This window comes from Manis pentadactyla, chromosome 17 (genome assembly GCF_030020395.1).
Source record: "Manis pentadactyla isolate mManPen7 chromosome 17, mManPen7.hap1, whole genome shotgun sequence".
NCBI lineage: Eukaryota > Metazoa > Chordata > Mammalia > Pholidota > Manidae > Manis > Manis pentadactyla.
In genome coordinates this window covers 31,635,228-31,662,985 of record NC_080035.1, presented here as the reverse complement: position 1 = coordinate 31,662,985, position 27,758 = coordinate 31,635,228, and the positions used below count along the sequence as shown (strand labels likewise).

Below are 27,758 nucleotides of genomic sequence, written 5' to 3'. Positions count from 1 at the left end.
TAAATTTGGAAACAGTCTTCTCCAGTTGAGCCTTCAGATGAAAAAGCAGCCCAGGTAACACCTTGATTGTAGCTTTGTGTTACCTCTATCTTGAGATAACAAAACTGAGATAATAAATATGTATGCACGTAGTTTTAAGCTGTTAAATTTGTAGTGATGTGTTATACAGCAATAGAAAATTAATACACCAACTGTGGCCATCACCCAGAACTGAAGTAGTACCCAAGATATGAGACTTTCAATTTTAAATCTGGAAAATCCCTAGGCAAACTGGGGGAATTTGTTTGTCCTAACGCCCATTACTTTCTCCCTGTCTCTGATGTGCATTGTGCACATTTAAAAGGAGACTTGGTAAAACTTCTGCAAAATTTCTAGGATTTCTACACAAATAATTTTTTTTTCCTTGATGTATACTTTGCAAAGGAAGTTCCTGAATGGAGTGATTGAATTAAAAGATTACAAGCATGATACTCTCTTATGGATAATATTAAAACCAATGATTCTTCAAAATTATTGAATATTTATCAGTTTAACAAAGTCATGAGTTGAACAAAGTTAATTTAAAAAGCAATTGTATTTCTACATGTTAGTAGCCACCTGAATGTGAAATTTAAAAAGAATACAATTTACAATGGTGTCACAAATCATTAAGTATCTAGGAAAACAAATCTAATGAAAGATGTGCAAGTCATCCCAAATGAAACATACAAAACATTATTGAGAGAAGTTCAATACAATTTAAAGAAATGAAAATACATATCATTTTTATAGGTTGGAAGACATAATTGTTGTTAGTATGTCCATTCTATGAAAATATATCTATAGATTTAATGCAATCAGAATCCAAAGCCCAGATGGTTTCATGGACAAAATTGACAAGCTGATTTAAAAATTGGTGTGGAAATATAAATTATCTAGAATAATTATAACACTCTTGAAAAATAGGAATAATTTCTGGAACTTCACTTCCTGATTTGAAGGCTCAGCCTAAAACTATAATAATCAGGACAATATGGTCTTAGTTTAAAAAGAGAGTGAATCAATTAACAGAATAGAGAATCCAGACAATGACTGTCACACATTTATATCAATTGATATCCAATCAAGTTTCCAAGTCAACTTAATGAGAAACGATTTTTTTTTTAACAAACTGTGCTTAAAATAACCAAAAATTTGTATAGGGCAAACTGAACCTTAACTTGTACCACACTCCATACGCAAAAACTAATTTCACATGTATTGCAGACCTAAATATAAAAGCTATAACCATATATCTTCCAGGAGAAAGCATAGTATTTATTAATGCAGGCAATTTTTTTATTTTTTAGACAGGAATGAAAAGGCACTGAACATGAAAGAAGTGATAAATTAGATTTAATCAAAACAACATGTCTGCCAAACAAAAGACACTAATGAGAATAAATACATAAACCAAGAGTGGGAAAAATTGTCAGTGAATTATTTTGAGTAATATAAATGGTCTGAGTTTTATATTAGGGTATGAGTTCCACTGCTATTTTTAATTATTATAAGAGAAAATTTTAGTGGGCAATATAATATTAATTAAGGCACCGACTCAGAAGTCAGGAGGTAGACATACTTAACTAGATGAAATATAAAACTTTTTAATGGTCAAAATATCCCACCAAAAGGCAAGTGAAAACAGTGATCTTTAATAATCATTTGAAATGCTAAGTAGGAAAATAAGCATGTAATATGTGGGTGCATAATAATAATAATAGGCAAATTAAAATGGTGATCAGATATAAGAATTTGCTCATACTCAATAATAGTTTATGAAAAGAAGAAACTTAATTCACACTCTTCAACCTGGAAAAAAACAGAGCTGTCACACAGTTGGGTTTGAAACAGGTAATAAAAGGGGTGTTCTTTAATTGTGCAGTGTTACGATGTTGAGGAAACATTGTAACGACAGCTGTAAATATTAAAAATACAGATACTCTTTAACTGAGTTTCTCGGTCTTGGCACAGTTGACATTCTGCCCAGATCATTGTGGTGAGGTCTGTGATGAGCATTGTAGGATATTTAAGAGCATTCATAGCCTCCACTCACCTCTCACCCGAGTGACAGTCTAAAATGTCTCTAAACATTGCTCAGTGTACATGGGGGACAAAACTGTCCCTGGTTAGAACCACTAGTTTTAAGTTAACCTCTGAAAATATTCTTTTGCATTGGTATAGTAGCAATTAGATAAAGATTATGAAAAACTATGAAAAGAATAAATGGTATAGCCATGCAATGAAATATTATGGAGCCATTGAAATAATTAATCAGCATTATACTGTTACAGCTGATTAGAAGGATGTGCACATGGTACTACTGAATAGGAAGGAAAGTGGGAAACGAGCTGGAAAGAAAGGCTGTCTTAAAACATAAAGAGCACTTACGATTTTCATAGGATTCTATTCATGCATTTGAATTTAAGTGTGTTAATATAATAAAAGTAAACAAATAAAATGGTTGAATTCTAAAATACTAAATTGTAACACAATTGTGGCTTGCCAATATATCAGTCTGTCAGCATATTTATAAAACTAATATAAACAGCTGTTCTAGTAAGAGAAGACAGCAAAGAGGCAAAATGAACCTCAAGGTTTATCTAGTAGATATAGAGTGACTTTATTTTAAAAATATACTGTAAATGCTTTAATTTTAAAGCTCCTTCCTCTAATTGTTCTACCTGATTCTGCGTTTATGATTTCCTTTTGGGAAGTGTAAATGATCCTGCGGTCACTTAACGGCTGCACTCTGGGAACCCTTGCCAAGTGTTGACAGGTGTCTGAAATAACAGCCAAGCCATGTTGGCACACTCCTCAGATTCATTCCCTGGTCCAGCCAGGCAGCACTCAGACTAGCAGACACACAAAGGCAGCCTGAGATCCATGCCATCGCACATCCTTTCAGACTCCGCCAGACCCTTACACCAGGCTGCATGTTGACTAATGAACAGCTTGCTGTTTCAGTGGCAGTAACTGCCCCAGGACCATACATCTTGGTACCTGTCCACAAATCCCTTCTTTCACCTGCTGAACAAGGGACTGAGTCAAGCACTACCAAGAACTAAGGGATACATCATGAAGCCCTGGTATGAATCCACACAGGAGACCCGCTATGGAACCATTATAAAAACATTCTAAAAGGCTGAAGTAAATTAAATTAACCATGTAGGGTATAGATTAAGAGCTCAACACCCCAAATTCAAATCCCAGATCTGACACTTACCTAGAGGTATGACCTTGGGCAAATTATATAACCTCTCTAAGCCTCTTTTCCTCATTCATAAAATGAAGACAGTAATATTACCTACATCATTGGGTTGCTGTAAAAAGTTAATATTCTTAAAGCACTTAGAACAGCATCCAGTACATTATAATCACTATATAAGTGTTTGTATTATTATTATTATTCCTCTGTTGAAAACGTTGAGATGATAAGGTACATGAGTAGTCTTAAAATATATTACTCCTCATTATGCTGATGAAACTAAAATAAAAGATGCTGTCCCTACATGAACGAAAATAATAATTTTTTAGGCATTGTGAAATAGCACAGATCACATAGTCACCATGAACAGAGTCAGAGAGTTATGTGTCTTGGTTTTTACTAGGTATCTACAGATATAAACTCCAGTGTACAGAAGAATTATCTGGAAGTCTTTGAACAATAAAACAATAAACATGGTTAAGCCCCACCCTGGGAGATTCTGACTTAGTAAATGTGGTTCGGAATCTGAGAATAAGAACTGTTAAGAAGCTTATCAGTGATTCTCAGGGTCAACCTGATCTGGACACCACTGATAACAGTATTTCCTGAAGTTATTGACTCTGCCTTGGCGCAGGCCTACATTCTAGGAAGCCTTGAAGGGACTGTATACCAACTTCAGTCCTCATGTCTTAGTTGATAACTGTCCAGTTTGTTTTCCTGTCAAATACTATAGAGCATTCTGTCTTTAATTACTTGCATTTGAATATCTTAAAACTGTTGCATTCTTTTTCTGGACATCAAACTGTTCAACTTGTCAAATGGAAGAGCTGATAATTTGATGCTGATGAGAGAACCAACGCGCATATTTTGAGATAGATCATTTTAGACAATCGGGCAGTTAAAATGGATTCATTTCAAAATAAAACTCACATTTCATGTTTTTGGTAAATATTTAGTGAGGCAAAGTAAGTTATTTACTTTGTGTATTTATATATTTATTTTGATTTTTTTAGTGAAATAATTCCAGTCGAAATGCTTTTATAATTTAAAAAAAAATGCTTATGCCAGTGCGTGGAATGGAGTGGTGACATTAAAAGAACAGCAGAGCTGGCAGTGATCTCGACTGGCTGGACTCACATTCTCATTTTATAGATGAGAGGCGAGGAGACTAAGGCTCTCAAATGTTAACTGACCTTTACAGGGCCCCAGATCTCATTAGTAGCTTTCCAAGTTCTAGAAAACTATTTGACTGCAAAGCCAATATCCTTCACTAAGCTCTCTGGCCTTCAGTAACTCTGAGTTTGCATTTTGTTGTTCTTGTAGCATTTTGTATTAATATTTGGGTGGAATATTTGGAAGTTACAACAAGTTTTCTATGATTAAACTTGTCATTAAAGACCTAATGGAGGTATTTAAATAATTCTTTGAACATCATTAATTTGTTAATCCTAGATAACTTTTTTGTGTATGAATGAGGAGCCTATTTAATATGACCTTTTAAATATAAGCACAGGAAATTGAATCTACTTCCCTGACTGTGAATGTTGTCATAAGAAGATCGTTGACTGGTGCTTAAGTGGTCTAAGAATCTTCTATGATACCTTTTTTTCCCTGTACCTAGACTGAGTTAATTCCCTTCATTAGAGCGTGCTAGGCAGTCAGAGTGCTGAGTCCTGCCAGTCCTGTCAGTCCTTTCCATCTCGGCTTAGACCAAGCTGAACACTTGCAGAGACTCTCCAAGATAAAGAATGGCCTTCTAGAAGGGCACCTGTAAAGAAGAGGTTAATAGAATCTTTTCCAGTACGGGATTTTTAAAAGAATAATAAATATGGACTGAATTCTACTTGACCTTTTATTTAATGAGAAGAAAGTCTGAAAAAAAAATCTCCACAGAACCTAACAAGGTAAATATCACAGAAAGGGCACAGGACATAGGCAGAGGTTTTGCATGGCTTCTGTTTTGCTGGATAAGATATTTTTCCTTAATGTTTTATGTTTATAACTTTGTTCTTAGTATTTTTAGCTGAATATCAATTTTTTAACTAATTGAATTTATTTTAGAGCAATTTAAGTTTACAGGAATATTGAGCAGAGAGTACAGAGAGTTCCCACAACCTCTTAAAACAGTTTTCTCTATTATTATCTTGCATCAGTGTGGTATTTTTGGTACAATTGATGAAACAAAACTGATACATTATTTTTAACTAAAGCCAATTGTTTACTTTAGGGTACACTCTGTGCTGTAAGGTTCTATTGATTTTGCCAAACGCATAATGTCATGTACCCACTGTTCAAATTTCATACAAAGAAGTTTCACTGCCCTAAAAATTCCCTGTGCTCCACATACTCATTCTCCCCACCAAACCCTTCAACAATTGATTTTTTAATATTCTCCACAATTTTGCCTTTCAGAATGTTATGAAGCTGGAATCATACATTATATAGTCTTTTCGTACTGGCTTCATTCACTTAGCAATATGCATGTAAGGTTCTTCCTTGTCTTTTTGTGGCTTGATAGGTCATTTTTTTATACTGAAAATATTTTATTTTATGGATGTATGTACCACTGTTTGTTTATCCATTCGCCTCTTCAAAGACATCTTGGTTGCTTCTAGTTTTTGGCAGTTATGAATAAGGCTGCTGTAAACGTTTGTGTACAGGATTTTCAAAGCATTTGGTTAAAAATCTAGGACCATAGTTGCTGTAGCATAGGAAAAAAATATGGTTAGCTATTTAAGAAACTCCTGAACTGTCTTCCAAAGTGGCTGCACCATTTTGAACTCCCACCAACATAGTACCTGTTGTTCCACATCTTCACCAACATTCAGTGTGGTCAATATTTTGAATTTTGGCCATTCTAATAAGTGTATCATGGTATATCATTGTTCCTTTAATTTGCAATTCCCTAATGACATATGATATTGAACATCTTTTTCTCTGCTTAGTTGCCATCTGTGTATCTTTTATTTTTGGTGAGGTGTCTATTCAAATCTTTAGCCTATTTTTTTATTGTTTTTTTCTTATTGTTGAGTTTTGAGAGTTCTTGCGTATTTTGGATACAATTCTTTTATTAGATACTTTAATTACTTGCATTTGAATATCTTAAAACTTTGGATACAATTCTTTTATTAGATACTTTAATTACTTGCATTTGAATATCTTAAAACTGTTGCATTCTTTTTCTGGACATCAAACTGTTCAACTTGTCAAATGGAAGAGCTGATAATTTGATGCTGATGAGAGAACCAACGCGCATATTTTGAGATAGATCATTTTAGACAATCGGGCAGTTAAAATGGATTCATTTCAAAATAAAACTCACATTTCATGTTTTTGGTAAATATTTAGTGTAAATAAAAAATTTTTTATTTTTTTTTTTTTTATTTATTTTTTGTAAATTTTTATTTATTTAGTGTAAATAAAAAATATTTGGTAAATATTTAGGTAAATAAAAAATTAGATACATATTTTGCAAAAATTTTCTCCCAGGCTCTGGTTTGTCTTTTCAATCTCTTAAAGGAATCTTGTGTAGAGCAGAAGTGCTTAATATCAATGTAATCCAATTTATCAATTTTTGTTTTTCATGGATCAGACTTTTTGTATTGTGTCTAAAAACTTACTGCCAACCCAAGGCCACATATTTTCTTTTGTGACCTTCTAAAAGTTTTAAAGTTCCACAATTTTTAGCTGTATAATCCATTTTGTTGAATTTTTGTGAAGGTGTAAGGCCAATAACCAGACACTTTATTTTTCATGTGGCTGTCCAGTGGCTCTAGCACCACATTTTGGAAAGACTATCTTTTTTCCATTGCATTGCCTTTGTTCCTCCGTGAAAGATCTGTGGACTATATTTGTGTGGATCTATTTCTGGACTCTGTTCTGTTTAATTTATCTATATGTCTGTTCTTCTACCAATAGCACACTATCTTGATTACTGTAGCTTTATAGTAAATCTGGAAGTAGGTGATATCGGTCCTCTGACTTTGCTCTCTTCAATTGCATTGGCTATTCTGGATCTTGTGCCTTTTTATATAAACATTAATGTTAGTTTGTCAGTTTCCACAAACTAACTTACTGAGATTCAGATTGGGATTGCATTAAATATATAGATCAAGTTAGGAAGAAATGACATTTTAATGATACTGAGTCTTCCTATCCATGAATATTGAGTATCTCTCCATTTCTTCATTGCATAGAAGAGAAATTACTGTAAAGAAGTTGGATAGAATTCTTGCCTTATTCCTCTATATGCATGTCATTTTCCCCTTCCTTCTGGCTTTTTAAAAGATTTTCTCTTTGTCTTTGATTTTCTGCCATTTAATTATGATATGCCTAGATGTAGAATTTTTGGTATTTCCTACTTAATATTCTCTGAGCTTTCTGGATCCATGCTTTGGTGTCTGTTATTAGTTTTCAAAAATTCTCAGCTATTGTTACTTCAGCTATTCTGTTCCTTTCCTCATTCTTCTTCTTCTGGTATTTCCATTACACATATGCTATACATTTTTATAATTATCCCATAACTCTTGGATATTCTCTTTCATAGTTTTCTTTTTCTTTCTCTTTGCATTTTAGTTTAGAAGTTACTATGGCTGTATCTTCAGATTCACTGACTATTTCCTTGTCTTTGTCTGATCTATTGATGAGTCCATCAAAGCCATTCTTCATTTCTGTTACAAACTTTTTTAATTCTAACATTTCCTTTTGTTTCTTTCTTAGCATTTCCACCTCTTTGCTTATATTACCTATCTGTTCTTCTATGTTGCCTACCTTGTCTATTAGAGTCTTTAGCATGTTGCTTTTAGCATATTGCTTTCCCCATTAGGGTTCTTAATGTAGTTCTTTTAAATTCCCAGTTTGATAATTCCAAACTCTCTGCCATATCTGATGCTGGTTCTGATGTTTGCTCTGTTTCTTCAGACTATATTTTTTGCCTTTTTAGCATGCCTTGTAATTTCCTGTTGAAAGCCATCATAATGTATCAGGTAAAGGAAGAGGTTTTATGGTTATCTGGCTAAGAAGTTAGGCTGTGTTTACTGTTTGCTGAAGCTGTGGTGTCAGAGGCTAAAATTTCCTCTGGTATTATTTTTGTTTCCCTTGTTTTCTTTGGGTATCCCTAGAGATTTCTTAAAAAGTGTCTAAGTCTTGCAGTTCTTTTAACTGTCTCCTTTTATTATACAGGAGCACTATTGATGTGGTGTAGAGTACAGGGTTGAAAAAGATTCAGTTGTCCATTAAGTCTTAGTCTTTTAGTGAACCTAATCTGGGTATTTCCCTCCTCTAGATGGCTTAAGTTTTGATATAATCTGAATAGGCTAGGTTCTGGTACAACAGTTCACTAGTTTCCCTTGAGGTTAGGCCTTGTTAAAGAGCACAGAGAACTCGGAGAGAATTTCAAAAGAATTACTTCTTTTCCTTTGCCCTTCTGGAAGCAAAAGGGGATTTTTCTTAGATCTTTAGAATAAGACTCTGGTAAAGAACTCCTGGAGCTAAAACTCAGGAAATCATGACCCTCCTGTTGAAGGTATAACTCCAGATCAGATATAGAGTTTAAAAATGCAAAGCATATATAAAACTTAATTGTACCTAATGTGTCATATTAAGTTTAGAAAAGTTGATATATATGCTTCTGCTACTGTTAAAACAAATTCTAATATTAAATGAAATAATATTAAGTCAATAAATACTTGGAAACACATATAATTCTCATAAATCATAACAAAGATCAATGACAATATTTAAAATGAATATTTAGTGAAATAAGCTAGACAGAGAAAGACCGAAACTGCACAGTATCACTTATATGTGGAATCTTAAAATAAGGCGAACTCATACAAACAAAGAGTAGAAAATTGCCAGGGGCTGGAGGGTAGAATAAATAGGGGGAGGTTGGTAAAAGGGTTCAAGCTTCAGATGTAAGATGAATAAGGTTGGAGGATCTAATGTGAAACATGGTTACTATAGTTGATAACACTATATTATATGATTGAATTTTTCTCAGAAAGTAGAATGTAAATGTTCTCAACAACCAAAAAATAGATTAATATGTAAAATGATGGATGTGTTAATTACCTAGATGTGGTGAATTCTTTCACAATGTTGCCTGCATGCATACCTCAGATATGTGGCTTTGGTTCCAGACCACATCCATACAGCAAATATCACAATAAAGCAATTCAAATTAATTTTTTTGTTTCTCAGTGCATATAAAAGTTGTGTTTACATTATACCATAGTCTGTTAAGTGTGCAGTGGCATTAGGTCAAAAACCTTAATTTAAAAATACTTCATTGCAGAAAAAAGGTAACCATCATCCAAGTCATAAGCACTGATCATAAATCACCATAAAAAATTATAATAATAATGAAAAACTTGGAGGTATTTTGAGAATTACCACAATGTGACACAGAGACCTGAAGTGAGAAATGCTGTTGGGAAAGTGGTACTGATAGACTTGCTTGGTGCAGGATTGTCAAAAACCTTAATTTGTAAAAAAATAGTACCTGCAAAGTGTAATGAAGTTAAGAACAACAAAATGAGGTTTGCCTGAATAGCAAATCACCACAAAGTGCAGTTTAAATATCTTACAATGTTATTTGTCAATTAAACCTTAATAAAGCTGAAAAAAATAAAAACAACAACAAAAAAGAAAGAACATGTAAAAGGCATCTGGAAAGAAAATAAGATTCAATCATTTTAGTTACATTATACATAACCTTCAGAGTTAACAGTAAGTAAACCCCTTGTTCACTTTCCCTTAAAGGTAACTGGAAGTGGTGATCATTTTGGCCAAGGTGGTCTGAATATTTGAGAGGGTTGGTGTATCTGGACTAATTGTGCAGGCTTGTCAGAGGTTCTAGAGTCTTCCTTCTTACCAAACTTCTTGGAGTGGCAATTGTTGTTTTCTGTTACATAACTCCTTCTAGTTGGGGGTAAAATGTTGCTCCACTGGTTGGTCATGTTACCTAAGGACAGCAATGATTATGGTGCAGGTAATAAATGCCAGCCCCAAAGGCATTTATGGATTCCACTTGGGAAGTCCCACTGTTTGGGTATTTTCATTTCTTTCCAAGAGCTGTGACATCTTAGAGTCTCCCTAAAAGCGTTTTATGTCAGCATATGTCATCTCTGGGCTATGCCCTAATCTGCCTGTTATAGTTCCATCCTAGGAGAAGGATTCCACTTGAATGATCTGCCCATGTCGGACCACGGCCTGGGCAGCAGGCAGTCTGGATGGCGGCTTTCCCCCAGTTCCTGACCAGTTCCCCCAGACAGCATTCAGATCTCTGGATTCTTGGTGGCTGTGTGACAGTTGGCAGCTCCTTCACCCTCTCATAATTCTATCATTTTACCAATAAAAAAGAGAGGAAATCAAAATAAATATAATACAGCAATAGGAAAAACTGACCTACCTCTTAGGGCGTTTTAAAAATTAAATGAGATAGTGGTAATGATTCAATATGTTACATAGAATGAACGCTGAATAGAGAGTACTTTTCCATCTGAATTACCTTTTTCTTTCTAAAGGATAGACTGAAAATGCTTAGACATGTCTCCTCCGGTTTGATTAGATTTTTATGTAGATTTGGAATGTTTGTTCAGTCACTGTTTGAATGATCATGCCATGAGGTTTGTTCGGTTGAGCAGATTACAGAGCTGAATCTTGTTCAAACTAGAATGTGAGAATCATGAGGGCAGAGACTTGGTTTTCTTAGTTCTATATCTCCAGTGCTCTGTTGAATGCCTAGAAAGTGCTCAAAAAATATTACTTTACAAATTAAACCCTGAAAACTGTATTTTTGGAATCATGACATATGACTCACTAAACGAGGGAAAACATGCTGAAGTAGGTGGATAAATAGATGAATGTTTAAGGGCTGTTACAGAAAATCATAGTTTTTCATTCTGTTGCAATCTTCCCCCTTTCAGCAGAAGTGTAACATACACTATGGCAACAAGCCGGAGTCTGAGAACTTAGCACTGACCATACTGTACCATGCAAATTATCCATTTTCATTGCAACTCTGACGGTGACAAGGGCTCTTTGTATTTATTTATTTGTTTTGACAAGGCTTCTTTTGCAGCATGCTCTGTGAGACCTGTCCCTAATGACAAAGATAAACAAATAATAATAATAAAAAAAACTTCCCAGTATTTTCAGGTTCTGAAATAAACCTTTCTCATTATGCAGGAAGGGTTATAAATCTGAAACCATAACAGAGGTAGTGCACGGAGTTTCTGATTCTGTTTTGAATATAGCTCAACAGAGGAATTCTGATTTACTAAGTCAATAACCTGGAGATAAATTATTTCTCAAAAAAAGTTTTGATCATGTCTATATTTTTTGTTCTATTCATATTCTGAATGTCTTAAATCTGTATCTTCATGCTTCACACAGTTCCTGGCATGTAGTTGGTGTCCAATAAAGGCTTGTTAAACTTGCTTCATAAAGATTAAAAAAAATAAATGTCTCATTGCCAGATGATTTAGACTGACTAAATTAATGATTTTCCTCCTTATTTAATATGCTTCTAAAACGTGCTTCAATTTTCCACCACCTCTTGAGAACTCAAAGCTGGAGTGTAAATTCACAGTGCAGACAGTAAAAAGCACAGCTGGTAAACCACAGGGCAAATTTGCAAACCCTTGTGTTGCTTGATTTAGTTCAGTTAATTACTGTTTATTTTGAATAATTATGCTATAGTCTATAGTTTAAAAAACGTTTTTGTCTGAGCAAATTGATAGAAATATTTATCAATGTCTTTAGTTAATGCTTTAATTTCCCCCAGATAATCACTGTGGAATGCGAAATTTAGCTCACTAGTCTCCTTAATAGGACTTGATATATGCTTAGCCTTCTCCTTTAAATATTTTTTGCTTCATCTTGGTTTTGATGAAGCAATGAATGTTAGTGGTAGACCTGGGAATTCTGACGACCATCTGTCTGATCCACCTGCTAGGCCCTTACATCGACTGAAGCTCAGGTGTCATTGAACAAAGGCACTGATTTTGTGTTAAAGTAAATCTGTAACAGTTTTGGTTATAACAGATTTACATTACTCCCCTTTGCACAGTTTATTTCCCCCAAAACACACAGATTTAAAGAATAAAATCCAAAGGAAAATGCTTTGTTCCCTAAAACTTTCCCCTGTTCTTAAAAAATTATTTTAAACAGTGATTGATGCTACAAGGTGCATTTCTTTCCCAGTTTCAGTGAACAATAAAATTAAATAAAAGAATGGCTGCTCTTGTTACCGATGGCGGTAGAAATGGGCAAACACCTCAGCATCCAGCCTTCCACTCGCGATCAAGCTGCTTCCCACCTCTTCCCCACGTGTTGCCCCTTCCCTAATGTGGCTCATGCGTAAGAAGGATTGGTTCTTGCCATAGTTCCGAGGGATTTGGTGGTCTAGTTGGAGATGGCAGTGCTGCTGTAATCATCTCCTGTAAACAAGGCGCTTGGCCTAAATCACCCAATTATGTAAAATTAAACATAAAAAGACGCCAATTTAGTAACTGGAGTGCTATTTAATTTGTCCTTTACCAATATTTGCAGCCATAGTTAAAATAATAGTATTTCTATAAATACAAAGGATCACTGAAAGAAAAAATGCTGGTAGGTCTGTATTAAAGGATTACTGTTTCTGATAAAGTTTCAAGTCAGCATCATTTGTTCTTGACCTGGATGCTTGCCAAAATCATCCTCTCCATCCTTTTAAGTCCTGATTCATTTTTCTAAATGCACTTTCCCTAACTGTAATTAAATAACAGTTATGCTTTAGAAATATATATATATATATATATATATATATATATATATATATATATATATATATATATAGCTAGAATATAAACCTGTTACAGGTAAGAAACATGTGGTACTCACTTGGTCATAGAAAATGCTGTCTCAGACTTTGGATAAGTTTTCAGACAATATTAAATAAGCTAATGATAATTTTACAGAAATATCATAGGTGGAGAAATAAAGAAGGTAGCAATCAATGTTTATTTTCCTTGCTTTTCCTAATATGCTTCCTCGCTCCCTCTAATAACATATGTATGTGAAGAGACTGACTCTGGTTCAGAATGAAGAACTGATGTCAGGAGAAGTGAAGCTGGGCAAGGAATCGAGAATTGAGCAGGTCAGCAGACAGGACCCAAGGCCAATTTGTGATGTGCTTTAGAACAGAAGAAGCAAATAGGAGTCCACAATTTTCACTTATTTTGGACCAACTATCTTTGAGAATTAAAATCATGAATGATTTTGCCCTATTCCCTATGCATAGAGTCACATACAAAAAATTTCTCAGAAATTCAGAGACGTCAGCGACACCATAGATTCAATAATTTGGTGGTCAGAATTCCAAGGGATATAGACAAGAATCAGGAAAACAGCAACTTTACACAAAATAGTCAAAATATGAAAATAATCCAACAAGGGGCTGAATACGTTTTTAATTAATTGTATATTTATACAATGAAATGCTACTGAGCAATTAAAATAAGATGAATATGAAAAACATGCTGAGCAACCAAAGCTGGAGACAAAGCCAGACATTCTTTAGCATCCTATTCATGTGAAGTCCTATGGGAGGTCAAAGCTATCTATGGTGACAGAAATGAGATGTCTTTGCCTGACTGAGGGTTTGATGGGGTACAACAAAGCTTTCCTGGATGAGGGCAGTAAAATGTGATTAAGATAAGATAGTGTTTTCACACATAGGCACGTTAGTCAAAATTGGACAAACCATATACTTCATAAGTGTGCATTTTATTGTATTGAAATTGTACTTCAAAGTTAATTTTTTAAAAAGTAAATAGCCAGGGACTTGAAGAGCTGAAAACTCCAAGTAACGACGTCGAGGAGACAATGTTTAAGGGTGAGCTTCTCTTGGTCTCTCTTGACCCAAGTCAAAGATGGCCACGCTAGTCTGCGGCACTAGTGCTGGTAGTGGCCATTACTAATTTATTATATTTCTTCACTTAATCAAGAGATGTTTACTCTCCCAGACACTGTGTTTGGTACCACAGATACCATGATAGGTAATGGTCCCTTGCCCTGTGAAGTTTACAGTTAAGTGAATATTAATCAAACAACAGAAAAGATGAAACATTACTACCATGGTGAGAAAGATCCCAGCAGGTGTGTGGGCGCAGGCTGAGCAGCAGCTTCTGCAGAGTCAGTTTTCACACCCCTGTACTTACTACCATGAAACGCACTTCTACTTTCCTGTGTATTTAATATTCACCTCTGAACATTAAATTCAGAATATTTAATTCTGATGAAGCTGGCCGTCTCACATCTCTTGCAACGTTCCAAATCTTTGGGCAGGTTTTGACACAAAAACTTTTCTTGATTCTCTGTTCTTATTTATATTTAATTAACACATTTTTTAAAAAACCTCTCTGTGGTTTGTGCTGATATTATTTCTAACAGACATTGATCCTGAGGGAAAGTGCTATCTTATTCATCTTTTTATCTAAGAAGCTAAGCAAATTCTTTGGTGCCAAATAATATTGTTTTATTTATTCTCTTTGCTTGTGGCTAATTATTCTTCATAAGTAATTGTTGCTCTGTTGATTCTGTCTCCATGTTCTTTAATTAGTCTTCTAACTAAAGTTTGATAATCACTCAAGATAGGTATTTTTTATAATCTATGATTATTATGTTAGTATTTTGATGGATAGTCTCCTGAAGAAAACATTTCATAGTTTTGATGTTTGGGGTTGTTTTGAGTTAACCCTGCCAAGTTTAAGAATGACTCAGGAAGAAAAAGAAACCATTTAGTTACATAAGCCCACCTATAAATATAATCTAAGCTGAACCTTGATATTTTCAAAATTTATTCTCCAAGGCAGTGAAGCAAGCACTTATTTAACACAGTCAGTTGGGAAGAGGCTTGCAAAAACGTGTTATTAGCAAAGGAGTGCTGAATGTGATCTTTTTTTTTTTCAAAATTAGAATACATTAAAATTTTCATAGTTTTCTTCTTTCTTCCTCTGATTTCTCTGGAGTTAAAGGTAAGTTTACAACACTGTAATATATGAAAGTTTGCAAAACCACAATCTTATTTTACTTACATTGAGGTTTCTGATGAGATATGCTATTAAGTGGATGGAATTTGAGAATTATCATCATGCTATTTAGATTGTGAGTTTGAATTTCCTTTTTATTTTTGTTTATACTTTCCTTTTTCATTTACGTTTTCACACGGAATAAATTGCTAATGAGAAAATAGCCGAAGAGAATAAGAGTATGAGTGAAAGTGACAATATAAACATTACTGTACATAGTTTATCACCACGTACATAGTGATAAACTGTACATGGATCATGATCACTAATGAACTGCTAATGATCAAATCAGAAGCCACTCAATGCTGGTAAAATTTTAGAAAATGCATTACATTTTAATAATCTGTAAAAGGTGTGATGGCAGTTTTTAAAAAAAATATGAGTTATCCTTCTTACAGGTAAAAATTGCACACTTATTAATACTGTCTATGTAGTGGCTTTCTAAGAAAAAAACACAATATTATATTGGAACATAGAAAACACTTACACCTCTCAAGGGCCTTATGTCTCCCACCTATTAGAGTCTACTTAAAGAGAAGCAATCAGAGATGGATCTGACGCTCAGAGTTTTGGGTGAAGGTTTGGAATCACAGATGAACTAAAACTGAGTTGTATTTAGAGGAAACTGAAGTGCCATTTTGAAAGGTCAGAACCCATGACTAAATTTAACAGTACTAAGTATATTTAGGAAGCAACCATGGTATGATTAGGAAAACTAAAATGAAAAAGGAGCTTTAGAGGAGAAACTTAAATTCTGTATTAAGCTCCTTTATTAAGCTCTATTTCCAAATTGCATACATTTGAATAGGAGAAAAAATTGATAACTGAAAAGGCAAATGCAGTTAATTAGGAAGGTCTTTTTCTTTTATAACAAAACTTAATAGGGCCCATACATCTACAATATAATTCTGTTACACAAATGTGAGTTGGGTTGAAATTATTGAACTGATAAGAGAAGTTATACTTGTCTGCTAAGGCAAGTCTAAAACATTAAGAAAAATAAACTCAGCAAATAAAATTTATGAAAAGACTAGCATGGATAGATGCAAGTTATCATAGAGTGGGTAATTATCATAGTATGGGTAGATGCTTTATTTACTTATCAATTAATTTATTCATACTCAAATTAATGCATATCCATTTCTGTCTTGGTTAAAAGTGAACCAGTTTTACTCAAACAGAATATGAGGGAAAAAATGTTGTGCATCTGTATTGAGAAGTTTTGACCTAGATTTCTAGTTCAATATATTTATGCACCCTAAATAACTTAGGTTACATGTTTAGAAAGCACACATTTTACTTTCCTATCTAAATCATTCAAATGGTTTACACTGAAAAATTCAGGTGAACAAATCTTAAAATTAAAATGTTCATGTGTACCTTAACGTTTCTCATGAATTCAAGACAAATAATTTTTTATGGATTTTTTTTGCTGCCCCTCAAATTTCTTATGTGTGGAAGAATACAAGATTTATACTTCTGACTGTGTCACAGAAGCTGGAATAAGATACTTCTCCTGCTAAGAATGCAAAAAGATGCATTAAAAATAAACAAGCACACAAACAAAGCCAGAAAGCAAGACAGCAAGGATTTGGGATGCAAATCTCTGGAGTGCAGGATGATGGGAAAATGAGATGAGTGCTACATTTGCAGCTATATTTTACCCTCGAATCCTTTGCCAATTCACAGGGTAGGATAGGGATGCTAAGTAAAAAGCCATGAACTCATTGTTACAGCCTCACTATGAAAAGAAAAACTGACTTTCAGGCCATTGAGCCAGCTGAGACCTGAGGATCTAAGTCCCTGGATAAAAGGGAAACAAGAAGTGAGGCTGACATTCTGTCCACATCCCTTTCCCTTAGGGCAATTGCTGATTAATATGCTACTCAGGTTCTAATACCTTCAGTCACGTATCATAGTGATTCCAATAAACTAAGCAGCAAATGGCCGCTAGAGCTGAACACTAAACAGAAAAGCGAGAATCTCTTAATTCTGGTCAGAGAAAAATTGGAAATCAGACCTGTCAAGTAAAAGGGGCTCAAGAAAACACTCCAGGTTTTTGTTGTGACCCCTGACAGGACTATATTTCCAAGAATAAGCGCAAACTAGAATTTGACTTTTCACGCCTGTCAAAAGGTGATCTGCACATACTTTATCTTCTGACCAAAATAAAATCTAATTCTCTCAAAGGAAATTAATATGACCAAGATTCTCTATAATTTTTTATATACTGTATCTGATCTGGAATAAAAAGTACCAGGCATACCAAAAAGCAGAATCAAGTGACCAAATTCAAGCACTTCCCTTCCCTGAAAAACTTAACTAACCTTGCAGATAAATTATGCAATGAATGAATTTAGTAAGATTGCTGGATGCAAGATCACTACATAAAGTTACTTGAACACTTCTATTAAAATAAGTAACCAAAAATCAAATGTATGAAAGATGGTTTTTATAAGAACTTTAAAAATTTAATCAAATTATAAATAATAAATTGCAGGCAAGATATGCAATGATTCTACATTGAAAACTGTGAATATGGTTAAGATAATTTTTTTAAACTACTGAGTGGAAGAATATACCATATTCAGGAATGGGAAGAGTCAACGTTGTAAAGACATCAATTCTTCCCAAATTATGTACAGATTAATTTATATCCTACTTAAAATTCCATCTATTTTGTGTGTGTGTGTAAATTGTTAAGCTGACTCTGTAATTTAAGGAATTTTTAAAGATCAAAAACAGTTCAAATGATCTTAAAGGGTTACTCTACAAAATATCAAAACCTACTATAAAGCTAAAGGAAATTGTGTTATTGGTATTAGGACAGGTGAATAATTAATTGAAATAAAACCAGAACTACAAATACATGTGTATGTGTACATGACAAAATCACCATTCAAATGCAGTGGGGAAATATGGTATTTTAATAAATAACTCTGGGTCAGTTGTGTATCTACAAAAGAACTTTAAAATATTGATACCTTTTCACACCACATACAAAATCAGTTACAGATTTGCCATAGACTCTTTCCTTTGTGAAATGAAAAAAATACTCAATATCTAGTATTTTCAAGATGCAGTGTAACTATTTGTGTAAAGTAGTCAGCTATTATGGAGAACTATTTGACAATATATGCTAAATATGGACACACACATATACTTTATGAACCACCAGTTCCATTCCGAAATATGTACACCCTTAACATAATCACCTGTGTGAACCCAAACATATGTAAAAGAGATTCATAACAAAATTTTTGTAATAACTCAAACTGGACTCAGATATCTATCAACAATGGAATGAAAAAAGTGTGGCATATTTGTATGCTGGACTGTTTTAAAGCCTTAAAAATTGAAATACTGCTACATCTAACAGGGTAACTCTCACAGACATAACTTTGGAAAAATCCAGACACAAAATAGTATATATTGTACCCTTACATTAAATTAAAGTTCGCAAGAAACATAGGCTTTTTCATTTGTAAAAGTTTAATTTTCATCAGTTAAAGTTGTACCATGGTAAGGTAAGTTACTTCTCCTGACATTCTTGTTCTATGAAAAAATTACATTTTCACAGAAATTGCTGAGATGATGTGTATAGAGTAACTAGCAGTTTGTGGTACACAGTAAATAAAAGTCAACGAAAACTCCTTCCCAACTTTTTCACCTGAAGCAGTTCAGAGCCTGCTTATGTCCCCAGGTATCCTGTATTTCACAATAGAAAACTTGGGGCATATTTATTCCATTCCCTTTCCTCTCCCATATTAAAATTAGTCATTAATCCCTTTGACCTCTCAAGTATATCGCCGCTCATTTTTTTCTTCTTTTCTCCGTTGCTTCTGTTTTAAGTAGACTTTCCCAATAGTGTCATAATTAATTTCCCTGTCTTTAATCTGTTTCCCTGCTAATGTATGCCCTTGACAAAATTATCTAGATTAAAGTTCTAAAAGACAGATCTCATGTTCACTTCATAAAAGTTTCACTGTCTCCCATTGCTTATACCATAAAGAATAAAATTCTTCATGCTGCTCTCTCAAATATGTTACTCATCTAACTTTCACATCTTGTATTACCCACAAGATATTTAAGGCTCCACCATTCTAAGTGTTCACTTCCTGGAAAAGTCTTGCCGTTAAATATCTCTTTCTATGTTTTATTCATAGAACCCGAAATACTCTTTATCATCTTGATTTCATACCATACTTTTGAAATTCTGTATTTTTCTTCAAGACTACCATCAAATTTCACCATTTACATATAGCTTTTCTGTCTCTTCCTCAATCTGAGTTAAGTCTATTTCTTTTTACTCTTAACAGTTTTAGTATGTGTTAAATATTGCATAATATTTATTGCAGTAATCACTTCCTGACTTGTATATGTTTGTTAATTGTATACCTGTTTTTCCCACTCAAGCCTATTTTCATGAACATCAAGCAGCATGTGTGTGATTCACCTTGTTATTTCTCCTTACATAAGAACAGTGCTTAGCATTTCATTGTTTTTTTCCTCACCCCCAATGATTTTTAACTAAATGTAATATATACTTGCCTGGGGGAGAGAGGAGGAGAATCTGTTTCAGAGGAAACAAACACAAAAATCCAAGTTAGGCTTTTTTTTTCAAAGGGAAAAAAAGAGTTCTTATGTTTTCAATGACTCTTTTAAGTTACTGTTACCAAATTAGGTATTCAAAATATATTTAAGAGTAACTAATATTAAAATATACTATGGTAAACAAAAACAAATGCTGGTGAAGATACAGAGAAAGGGAAACCCTCCTACACTGCTGGTGGGAATGTAAATTAGTTCAATCATTGTGGAAAGCAGTGTGGAGGTTGCTCAGAAAACTAAAAATAGAAATACCATTTGACCCAGGAATTCCACTCCTAGGAATTTACCCTAAGAATGCAGGATCCCAGATTCAAAAAGACATATGCACCCCTATGTTTATTGCAGCACTATTTACAGCAGCCAAGAAATGGAAGCAATCTAAGTGTCCATCTGTAAATGAATGGATAAAGAAGATGTGGTACATATACACAATGGAATACTATTCATCCATAAGAAGAAAACAAATCCTACCATTTGCAACAACATGGATGGAGCTAGAGGGTATTATGCTCAGTGAAATAAGCCAGGTGGAGAAAAAACAGTACCAAATGATTTCACTCATCTGTGGAGTATAACAAAGCAAAAACTGAAGGAACAAAACAGCAGCAGACTCACAGAACCCAAGAATGGACTAACAGTTACCAAAGGGAAAGGGACTGGGGTGGGTGCACGGGAAGGGAGGGAGAAGGGGAATAAGGGGCATTATGATTAGCACACATAATGTAGGTGGGGTCATGGGGAAGGCAGTATAGCACAGAGAAGACAAGTAGTGGCTCTATACATCTTACTACACTGATGGACAGTGACTGTAATGGGGTATGTGGTGGGGACTTGATAATGGGGGAAATCTAGTAACCACAATGTTGCTCATGTGATTATATATTAATGATACCATAACAAACAAACAAACAAACAAACAAATAAAATATGCTATGGTATATCTAAGATGTTTACTATTTTTAGCAAAAACATTTTTATTAAATTCAAATTATAAGTGCTGGCTTCAAATATGGGGAAGCCTTGGTTTGATTGTGCCTTCTAAATTTGGGAGATAAAATACATTAATCCTTTTCTTCTCATAGTTTAGCTATCATCACATAAGAGGTCTTCTCCTTTAGACTATAGCTCCTCCAAAATACTCTTCACAAATACCAGAGAAGTGTGAGAAATAACTTAAACATTCTTCAGAATTCTATCTTACTTTCTCATCAGTTCTTGTAGGGCAATAGTATGATTTTTGTCTTTATGTCTTATGGTTAAGGAGGTAATTTGTAGCCTTAAAAGAGTGATATTAAATATAGTACATTAAAAAGAAACATAGCTCATATTTCATTATGGCTTCATTAACTTTGAATTCTACCACTGATTGGGCCAACACATTTTCCATGCATCAGAATTTTTGCTATTTATTGGGAATCTGGGTTCCAATATGAACTGAATTGAAATTCAATGCCCTATACAGCTGCTAAGAAGGTAGATATCAATGCTAAATAATATGAAATCTAGGTTTCTGAAATACTGGAAATATTTGTCAAATATGAGAATAAAAATTAATCTATAAAAATGCAGCTTAATAGTTTGATAAATCAAAATAACCCTTTACAAAACCAAAAATGTAAAAAATACCCTTATATCCATTTCTTTGTTAGAATTTTTATTTTGAAGCCCACAAAAAAATAGTTGCAGATTTCCCTAGCAATTTACCACCATCTCTGAAAAGTTAATAGAACAAATTGACAGACAGTTCATAATGTCAGCAGGGGCAGATAGACTCATAAATCACAGATGGAAAGGCCCCTTAAAATCAGTGAGAAAACCACCCATCTAGTCCAGGGAACTCTCTGACAATACCTTTAGCATGTACTCCATTATTGTATGATGAATTAATTTAACAGTTCAATTATGAGTACCTTACTACCTCCTCTAGAAAATGCCAATGTTGGAATTTCTTCCTCTCATTGCATTAAGTTTGACTCCTAGAGTGAGTGTCTGCATAAAATGTTTGCCTTTTACCATGAAATATCCTTCTGTCCTTTCTTGTGACTATCAAAGTATCTGTGCATTGGTTTTCCCAAAGTAAACAATAACGGCTAAGAACATTGTTTAGAAAAAACACTATTTAGAAAGAACTCTAGGATAACACTAAAATTTTCTATGATCCAAAGTAAAAACTAATGAGCTGAAGGCAACAATCAGTGAAGGGTGTAGTCACCTTTTTTTTCTTTTTCATTGGCTAAGCTGGGGCAGAAGAAAGGTCTTTAGATGGTCAGCTTATGAGATTTTGGTTATAGGAAAAGCGCAGTATTGCTAATTGTGATTAAATAAAATGCTGTGAAATTTCCACGACATAGTTCTGCAACATTAAGAATAACTTATCAGGCCCCAAATTCATACATGAGAAAACATCATAATGATTATTTTATAGAACACGCTAACTCTGTACCCCACACATCTATTTATGTAGAAATCTGTGATCTGAACATCTCTAAGGTCTTTTCAATTCACATGTTATATTCCAGTTTTAATTGGCTTGAGAATGCAACGACCTCCTTACACTCACCAGGATTGATTTCTTTTCTTTTCTTTTTTTTGGGGGTGGGGTGGGGTGATGAGAATCTTTTTTTATTAAGGTACCATTGATGTACAGTCTTATGAATTCTATAATCATGATGTTAGAGAAAGACTTAATTATCTGCTACAGCTAGCTATGAAAATATGAGGTACAATTTCCTAGAGATAATAACAATGTTAAAATGACACCACATGTTGGTGATAACATGTTGAAGATTATTTTGAGAACTGTTCTCATACAAAAAGTTTTATTTTCATATCTAGGTCTTAATAGTTAATAGCTACCAGCTTAATATTTGTCTTTTACCATGATTAAAAATATTGTTATAATGTTGCATAGGCTGGAGAAATGGAAATTTGTGTCACCCTAATAAACTCAGTTATAAAAAGTAAATTAGTAATTCAACTCAGTGTAGCAACTAGTCAGATTAATATTTATTTTAACTGAGTCTTGGAATACTAGTTATGACACATAAAATGAGAGTCAGTCAATCACCATTGTCCTTTAGGGAATTTCTGAAGTGCACAGTACTTCAGTTCTTGTGCCCTTTATAAAGAAAGGAGTGGGGAAAAATAATATATGTAAGTTCAGCTCACTTCCTTTGACTAAACATATCAGAACCCCAACCTTCATTTTAATATTTTATAATCTTAAACCTTATAAAATTTTAACTCTCTAGATAAAAGTTTAAAAGAGAGGTAGATGCTGGCTTCTGAAGAAGAATTTTATGGAAAGGTTTCTTAAGAAGGAAGAAGGCTCCAGAATCGTGTATAAATATTTCATGTAACACCAGTCAGTTTCCATCAAAAGGCTTCCTTTTGATGATGTAGAGATTATCCCAAAACGACTTTCAAACTCTGGGTGGGTTTTATTACTAATACTGAAATGATAGAATTAGAAGCTATTTCTTTTCTAGAGATTCACCAGTTCAATTTAAATTACCAATGAATGGTAGCAGTATTTTCACAGTGAAAAGTTAAGGCAGCTAATTGTTTAGAGTTTTAATTTTGTAGTTCACAATCTGGAAAAATATTTATTAAATTGTCACTTCTGAATAAATTATCTACTGGTCTGCTTCATTCCTCTTATTTTCTCCCATGTTAATATTTTGCAGTTTTAGATAATTTGGTTTGCTGTCAGTATCAATGTTCTGTTAGAAGCCAAAAACAGAATAGTTTTGTTTTGGGGTAAGCTGATACAAATTTGAGCCCTACTAAATCTGTGTATCTAACTTCATGGTCTCAGAGCACCACATCATTTATCTTAGCCTCACTTTCCTCAATTATAAAATGGGGGCAAAAACAGCTTCCTCTCTCACTTTTAACTTTGTTATGAAGTTTAAATGGGAAAATGTCCTGTCTCTGAAGCACATAGTAAATTATAAATCCTGTGTAAATAAACTATGAAAACTTTACGGAGCTTAACCTAGTGTCATTGGTATATAGTAACTTATAAATGCTTATGTTTATGGTGATGATGATTACACTCTTCAGCAGACGGTGCAAACACTAAACAAATAGCTGCCGGTCATTTGTGTCCTGATTTAGGGGCTCATTCATGCTTTTATTAACAATTCAGACCAAGGTCAAGTAGTAATTGCTAAAACTCTAAATGCTAATAAAATATTGATAAAAATATTTAAGTATTTTTAAATGTTAAGTAGAGAACTTTAAAAAGGAAAGATATAGTTCTATCATGAACTATTAATATTTCTTCAACTTGTACTTACAGACAAAAAGATATGAAAGAATTGGATTCAGTTAAAAATAGTAGAGTTGTTTTTGTTACCTAGAAACTGTGTGATGGATAGTCATCTGAACCTTCTTGGCCTCAGTTTTCTGTATCTATAAAATGGATTTTAATAATCCCCTTCTGAAAAAAGTGTTAGAAGAAATATAAAACTAAATAGTGAATAAGAAAGTACTTTCTAATCTATAAATTGTCAATCATACAGTTATTAATACTAAAGACACTGCATTCAGTAAAACATGTCCAAGCTATAACAAATTAATTTCTCTTTAAGGGAAAATAAACTTATACAATAATGTAAACCAAATTCAATCAAGAAGCAAAACAGAAGTAGATACAATGATTTTTTCTAGCTTTCCGTGATATATGGCTTCTTTCTTCCTGTATTTGCCCCTTTTTTGGTACCATTCTTTGGGTTCAAAATCCAGTTGGCTGCTTTGTCAGATAAAGTTGATGTAATAATATCTACCTAAAATATCTAATAATATCTACCTATAGTATTTAATGAACTCTGTGTTTACCAAAGAATATGAATTGAACCAATCTGTCTTTTATCATTCAATTATGTTCAAAAATCACAAAATTAAAACTGAACCTTAAACTGTATTCTGAAATATCAACAGAATTTAGGTTCTTGGTCACCTAAACAACATCAATGTTTTTGAGAGTTGAATAATCATACATCAAGCTCCAAGTTCTGACTTTTCAAAGTGCTTATTCCTTGTCAGGCTGATCAGTGTTACAAGAGTATAAGGGAGTATACAGTTGAATTAAATTCCTGGAAAATGTAATTTGTGTGTAGATATTATGTTTCTTTTTCTAATATTTTTCTGAGATAGGATGCCAAATTGTGGGGTGTTATATGCCAGTGATAAGGAGCTGAAGTCTCCCCACAAAAAAGAATGGAACCTTGTTGTCTTACACTTTGAAAAGCTCTCATCAACAATTTATATGGACACCTCCACTATGATATAAGGGAGCTAAAGTCCAGAGATACACCAGGCCATGTCCAAGGTTTTAAAGCTGACCACTGAAAGCCCCAAGACTGATCCCCAGCTTTATATGAGGTACTTTTTCCATGCTCTTTCAAATATTGTTCTTATGCCTGGCAATCAAGAAGCAACCAGGGACAAAAATCTCAATCACACTGTAAATTGGTCATGGGGATGGTAGCACAGAGAGAATATAGCTAGTGGTTCTGTAATATTTTCCCATGTTGACATAGTAACTGCTTTAGTTTGTGTAAGGATTTAATACTTTGTGTAACTGCTGAACCACTGTGTATTGAATACTTGAAACCAATGTAATATTGTATATTAATTATACTTCAGTAATAAATAAATATACTTCATTCAAAGTATTTTGAAGTTAAGAATTCAATTTTATTTCCAGTCTGATGTTTCAATTCACATGTTTAGCCAAATTTTTAAACCAATGTGTTCAGAACTTGTTTTGCTAAATTGAAATCCCTAAAATGTGACATGCAGACTACTACCTAGAGGTTAGGAGAGTTTTCCTTTTCAATATAATGAGAGTTTTATGTTTCATGAAGGAATTCCCTATATTATTGTTGAGAAAGAGTGAATGGGTAAATTAATGCATCTCTAAAGAACATGGCTTTCATTAACTCTATTACATGGGGCCAAATTTGTTCCTATATGATTATTATAAGTAAACTAATGTCTTTTTAAGCTAATTTGGGTAATATGAATATTTGTGCACAGTGAACTAATTTTTAGATTGGAATGTAATCTCCATTTTCTAAAGTTAACCAAAAGTTTTTAATCTTGCTTTTTCCTTTTAAAATCACACTGGTCAAAGCTAAGTTTTTTCATTTTTTTCTTATGTTTTTTATCTGTGTTTTATGTAAAGATTTAATATTGCACAAGCATTTCAAACCCTGAACTATTCTTGTAATCCGCACTGGTCAAGACACATCCAAACTATTGTATAGGTGTCAGGATGGCACAAGGTGCAAAGTACATAAGAGAATGGGTATTTTATTGACTACACTATTCATAATCTCTAACACAGGATAAGTATTTGTTGAACGAGTTTATTAAAAGTAGTCAATGTAACCTAAGTTTGAAACTAAAAGGTCTAACACCACTAATGCCTAGAAAAAACAGTTGCTTCAGTGCTCTGGATGGTTGAGACACGATGAAGAGAATCCAGAATTGTGGCTTCAGTGTTTGGTGTGGGAAGCTATAAAAACATAGGATGCTCAGACAGATGAACGTGGGTGCAAGTCCAGAATCTGTCACTCTATGCTTGTGCTGAGTGTGTCATTTATTTTTTCTAAGAGGCATGTTCTTCATTTGTAAAATGGGGACAATTATCCTTACTTTCCTGAGTCTTCATGAGGATTACATGTGATAATTAATGTAAAACACCACCACGTCTTGACTATGGTCCTTCTGACTGTATTTCCCACCTTATTCTTTGTGATCTCTTCTCTCACACTCAAGCACTCAATGACAAACACAAGAATGTTTTCAGTCCTTTGCATGTCTTTTCACTGGCTTTACCCTCTGTCTAGAATCTTCCACCCCACTGGTTTCTTGGCCAAGCTGCAACTTCTTTCTTAAGTGAGCCTGCTACCTAAAAGAGATTCAATATTATGTCCCCTCTTCATTTTACAGAAAGAGAGCATAAAGAAAGTACAAAAAATCAACTTTATTAGAAGATACTCCCTTAAAGAGGTCAGTTGAAGTTTCCACTGAATTAAGTCTTTATCCCCTTTGCTGGGATGAAGCAGTTTTCAGGCACAGGGTTTAAATCTGATTGAAGTTTTGAAAAAACTGATAGAGGAAATTCTCTCTGCTAATCTGGAAACTAGATCTTAGTGCTTGCTTGTCCTTATGAATAAATGTAGGCAGTGCAACACCCCCTAACTTGAAAAAACTAATGAGAAATATCTGATTTTGCCAAGTAAAGGAATGCGTGTTATGAGGATGCTCACTGGTCATTTAGAAAACATATTTTCCTTTACACTACATACACAATTACAAGAGTAAATCTGGCAGCGTTTCAAACATTTAAACTTATATTGTGCTTGTCAACTTTAGACATTTGAAGGGGATTCCTTGTGTTGTATTTTATTTTTTGTTTTTTTAATGGAGTTCAAATTGTGATATATATTTATTAGCTCTCTTCCCATTCTACTGCTTTCCTAGTGTAAGACACTCACCTAGTATCTCCCATTCCTTTCAATTCATCTGACAGATAGTAAATCTTCCACAAATGTGTGATAAGCTAATAGTGGTTTCGTCTTTAGAATAGGAAAAACACCCTATTTTTAGAGTATATTTGCTAGATGGTTAGGAGAATAGTTTCAACTGAAGAATTGTACTAAGAAATTAAAAATCAAAGAAATTAAAACTAAGGAATGAAAAATCAAGATAAAGCATAAAAGGGCACTTGGATATTTGATTTACTAGACTTATCATTGATTCTGTGGCTCCTGATTACAATGTTTGATTTAATGATTTTAGAAAGTAATGCAATCTTACCTTTGGAAAGATTA

At 33.7% G+C, this 27,758-nt stretch overlaps 1 protein-coding gene across 1 annotated transcript in view; it reads left to right on the top strand.

The window, feature by feature from the left end:
• Nucleotides 1-27,758, top strand: part of KLHL1 (kelch like family member 1) — a 361,767-nt gene that overhangs the window by 26,144 nt on the left and 307,865 nt on the right. The window lies entirely within an intron of this gene.